Source organism: Lathyrus oleraceus, chromosome 5 (assembly GCF_024323335.1).
Source record: "Lathyrus oleraceus cultivar Zhongwan6 chromosome 5, CAAS_Psat_ZW6_1.0, whole genome shotgun sequence".
NCBI classification, from domain to species: domain Eukaryota; kingdom Viridiplantae; phylum Streptophyta; class Magnoliopsida; order Fabales; family Fabaceae; genus Lathyrus; species Lathyrus oleraceus.
This window is the reverse complement of record NC_066583.1, coordinates 525750039-525755462: the sequence shown is the minus strand read 5'-3', so window position 1 is coordinate 525755462 and position 5424 is coordinate 525750039. Positions and strand designations below refer to the sequence as shown.

Genomic DNA, 5424 nt, shown 5'->3' with positions numbered 1-5424 from the left:
GTTGAACATAAAAGTTGTATATCTTTCTCTCCCATTTCCAAAAAGTCCAAGATCATCAATTTCTCATGTGTGGTTAAGGAGATATGATCAAAACATGGCAAACTATGCATGGAACTTCAAATGGACATAACTTCTCAACCAAAGCTCCAAAATGGGTGGCTCTTTTTGCATTCATCTTCTTTTGACCTCTAGTTTCCAAACCATGCATCGCATTGCACAAATTATCATCATATGATCATTCGCTAATTCATTGGATTTTTGAAGGGAAAACATGAAATTCAAATTTGGTGCATTGTTTAAACATTTGACCATTACCATTGGCTCCAAAATTGATTTTTAAGTGAAAATAGATGGATTTCGTGCACTGTTCATGCATGCACTTCATGCATAGAGTGAAAAAGCCAATTTGCACTTACACCTCATTTTTGCTAATTCCATTTGCATTTGAGCTAAACATGATTAAAGAGTGATTAGCATGGCATATATAAACCAAATCCCTAACTGTTTTTCAGATTAGCTTTGCATTTTTCAGATCTAGATCAAAACTGTCAACCGGCGAGAAAGAAGTGACAGAAGAGTCGCCACCGTGCGTTATTTATCCCAAAGGAGGGAAAGGAAACGCTCGAAGTAAACCTGAAGAGAGGAAAGGAAAAGACAAGGTCTCGCAACCAAATCTTGGGTTCGGGAGTCGATTATGCGAAGGGAAGGTATTAGCACCCCTACGCATCCGTAGTACTCTACGGGATCCACTCATGTTGTTCTTGTCTAAAGGGTGTGTGTTTATCTAATGTACTATTTACTAAAAGAGAGGGTCAAAGAAAATGACTCGCACGGATGTCGCATCCACTGCATACGTATCTCATCTGGAATGAGAATCAGAGTCTTCGTAGCTCAGCTACCTATGGGTTAAAGAGGAGTGTGCTCGCTAAGACGTCGCGTCTTATGCCTACGTATCTCATCGGGAATGAGAATCAGAGCAAAACGTAGTTCAGCTAACTACGGGAACAAAGGTCTCGATTGCAACTAGGGCAAGAGAAAGGGAAAGGTCTCGATCGCAACGAGGGCGAGAGAAAGGATCGCAACAAGGGCGAAAGCAAACGAGGATTAGTTGTTAGTCGTTAGTCAAACTCGGCAAGACATCGCATCTTGTGCCTACGTATCTCATCTGAACATGAGAATCAGAGTTGTCGTAGTTCGGCTACATAGGGATTGCCATCTGCATATGGACTTACAAAAGGAGGACACCAGTTGTGTCAAAGGAGAGTGGGCAATGTGTCCACATCCTAGCAGTAGGTGTCGCAGCTCGCTGAATCGAGTCTTAGGCAGTTACCTCTTTGCAATAGGATGGATTGACATGCCACAAGATCGGAGACGCACGGAAGGTCTAAAAGAAATGGGGAAGTTCTGCCCTAGAGTTGTCATGCAATATGTACTTAGGCGTTAGGATTTACAAATCTACATTCGGAAAAGCGTCATTTATCTCTACTCAACAATCGTGGCCGAAACATTGTTTTGTATCTCTTAAGACAATATATCTTTCATTTTAAAAGGTTTTTGATTGGTCGCACGGCGGCGAGAAAAAAGAGTTTGATTGGTTGGATGTGCTTTGAGTGATGGCGAGAACTAGGATTGGCGAGATATACTTTGGATGTTCAGAAATTGGATTGACCTCTTTGATGCTAGGTTCGAAAATGGTAATCTGAACCTTCGTACTTTCTTTTTTTTGAATTTGTCTCAATTCCTCTTTTGGATTACTGGTAGAATTTTACCGCCTTGCTGAGTGTTTACGTGTTTTTTACTTCAGTGAATTTCTATTGCCACTATGAGGTTTGTGTTGCAATAGCCATTGCTTCTTCGGTGTTACCGGTTCGTCTGAATTTCAATAAGCAATGCCTCGTTGTTCAAAAATCTGAGAAAACATGTCGCACAAAGTGTCTAAATTGGTTGTTGTGGCTCACTTGTGATCTTGATACTGTTACAAATTAGGTCTGCTACCTGATGTTGCTTGGGACAGGTCTTGGTAATTTGACTTGATGCAGATTGGTGTAGAACACTCGCAAGGTTGTCTCAATGGTCATGTTTTGCACTCAGGTATGCAACTGGATTTGCAGCCTTGTTAGCCATTTAGTTTGATGTGGCATGGTTTAGATTTTGGCTTGTCACCTACTGCATTGTAAGAGTTTGAACTTGGTTGCTTTTATGTTGGATGCAGGCCATGGTTTTTGCTTCATCATTTGGCTAGCCTTTTGTTCATGAGTTGGCATTTTATGCGGAGTTCGCACATGTTAGGTTCAGTGTGTATGCTGATGTTGCCAACTGGTTTTTGCAGGTTTGATTCTACCTGCTACAGCCTTCATGAGCATTTCTCCTCATTGTGAGTTCAAAGCCAAATGCATGTGTATTTTTATGCCCAAATGGTTAATGTGGATGTCAAGTGGTCGAGGTCTGAAAGACAACCTACTCATTTCTACTCATCTATTCATTCACAGTTTTGAATCTTTTCAATGCCACCAATGTCTTCAACTGCTGTGGTTAAAGCCGGATTAAATGCCTTGAGAAATACTATTGGAGAGAAGAACTTCCCTAAAGAAGTGATTTACCACACCATCAAACAAACGAAGCCTTTGACAGTCCCTGCCAGCTTTCTTTGATCTGTACCGAAATCAGTTTCAAAAAGCAATGAAGATCCCTAAATAGTACTATTGAGGAATCACGAAAAACCAGTGGGATTTGAGATCTAGATGCAGTGGTTGAAATTGTCATGGTTAATATTGTGCCTGCTGCTAACTTTGTTATTTGTTGCAGGTTTCAATTAATTTAGAAGTCAAGAATTTCCGGCAACTATCAATTAGAAGTTCATTCTTGCATCCCTCGTGAGGGCATTTTGGCACCATTCCATGAAGCAACTTCACCTCCACTTGTTGCTTCATGCAAGAAAAGCAATACCTGTGCTGACATGCATCAACTGAAAATATTTGACTACGAACAGTATCCTCCAAACAAATGACACAAATTTCATTCAGACTGTTTACACTGCTAGATTCAGCAGGCCTATTGGACTGAGAAACAATTGCATCTCTTGCAAGCTTTAATGCAAATTTCAGATCATGTCTTGCCACAAGCCTTGGACTAATCGTACATTTTTTTTACTGCAGTGAAAACGGTGAGCTTGGTTTGACTTTGACAAGCTTGGTAATGTTGGTTGCAAGCTTACAATAGAGCCTATTTGCTCATGCTCATAGCAGATTGGACAACAAACCTGCGGCTTTAGCTTCAAGGTATGTCACCGCTCTTCATGGCTTGGAATTGATATTGTTTTCTGCTAGTTGTGCCCTTGTGTGTGCTTGTCTTGCTTACACTTTTGACATGTTCCGCCGGTTTACAATTATGCTTGTGTATGACCATTTGATGTTGGGTCTGTTTTGGACAGGAAGCTGATTTTAGAAGATTTGCATTCGAGAACCTTAAACTATCCATCTGACAAACATCCTTTAGGCCTGTACACGTTGATCCTTGGATAGAATCCAAAAAAGTTCCTAGAGTTCGTCCCATCTGTTGCCATCCGATTGCAGGAGTCTCTAACTGAACCGCGTGATATTGAATGAGATTCGTGATACTCGCATATGATGAATGGATGCAGTAACAAGTCTGATGCAGAAGGTGTTAAATTCGGTTCCTTGTGAAAGCATTTCAGCAAAAAGTCCTTCGCCTCAGCAGACAGTTGTTCAGGTATTGGTGGATGAGATCTAGCTGTCCTAATGTAGAAAAGAGCTGACACCTCCTGCTTGTAATTTTTGTAATTTCTTCACCATGGAGATCATAAGGACAGATTCCCCGGGATCCAAAAATTGTTGCCATTTTGAATCAAAGGAATCAATTGAAGCTAGCCTGGTTATTCAACCAGTTCCCTATGAAGACGGTGCAGTGCCATCAGGCTGTCTAGCAGAAGCTGCAGAACCATCGCCAATGTGAGAAGGACTCCATTATGACTCCTGAACATCATCGGCAGCAGGCGATTGAGTCCCGGGTTCCAGAGTAAGTTTTGGAGGAGTTTGTGCCCTTAAGTTATCCCAGGCAACTGCCTTGAAAAAGGGATGTATTTTCAAAATAGCATAACCATCAGGTCCTGCGCCTGGTCTCCTGCTCGGGTCTAAATCCAATAGCCGGTCAATAAGGTCTCTTGCTTCGTCTGAAAAGTAATCTGGAAATCGAATTTCTCTTGCTATAATTCTTTGGAAAATAAGCCATTCACTTGCATCTTTAAAAGGAGAAGTTCCAGAAAGCATTTGATATAATGTGCAGCCAAGTGCCCAGAGGTCATTTCCGAAAGTTGCAGGAGAAGAATTAAGAACCTCTGGAGGGACATAAGCAGCTGTTCCCACAAATGTGCAGGCTTTGTCATCTGATGCTGCATTTGGAAGGACGGTAATTTGGCTATCTTGCATAGGCTTCACACTCCCAAAATCAGCTATTTTAATATGTCCTTCAGTTGTGAGTAATAAGTTCTCTGGCTTAATATCACGATGTATCACTCCCAAACCATGTATGTATTCAAGAGCATCAACAACTTCAGCTGCATAGAATCGTGCCTCCTCCTCAGTTAGACGGCCTTTCCTGGTAATTTGATCAAAAAGTTCTCCACCTTCACAGGATTCAAGTGCCATGTACAGAGAAAATGAGTCTTGAAATGTGAAATATAGCCGCACAATGCCAGGATGATCCAATTGATCTAGCACTATGCGTTCCAACTTCACATATGCAGTTTTGTTCTCTTTGGTAATAATTTTTTTGTCCATGATCTTCAATGCATATACAACTCCTATGTCTTTCTTCTTTGCCCTCACAACCTTAGAATAAGAGCCAACGCCATAGATCTTGCCCAATTCAAAGTCCTGAATGGTGTAATTCTCCTGAGGTGCCCTAAAAACAAAGCTTTTGGATCTCTGAACAATACCAGCACCATTGGAAGAGGAAGAAGTCCGTTGAATCTTGACCTTGGAATCAAAATCCTTCTCCATTTCCAACATAGCTCGGTTAGTAATAACCCAAGAACAAACAACACCAGCACCCTACATTCATGTAACAACTTTCTCTCTCCAGAAACCCTATGAAAAGGGGTGAATTGAAATTGAGATTGAAAAATGAAAACCCTATCTGTAGAGAGAGAAGGGTAATTTGGTTGATGATTATGTAATGACCTAGATATGAATGCATGGTTGAATATGATTTTTGAATGTATGATATTAATGAATGAATGAGAATTTGGTTGGAACTTGATTTGTGATTGTAATTTGAACTTGGTTGAAGTGTTTGTAAAACTCATCTCAATGTCAATTTAAAATACAAAAAACCAATAAAACCAAATAAAATCACATTAATCTATAATTTGTTAAAATTACTTTGATATCAATTCTAACATTTATT

General features: G+C 40.4%; 1 pseudogene; it reads right to left on the bottom strand.

Annotated features, from left to right (window-relative positions):
* Window positions 1-3893: 3893 nt before the first annotated feature.
* LOC127086052 (3-phosphoinositide-dependent protein kinase 2-like) lies at window positions 3894-5181 on the bottom strand (annotated as a pseudogene).
* Window positions 5182-5424: the final 243 nt, after the last annotated feature.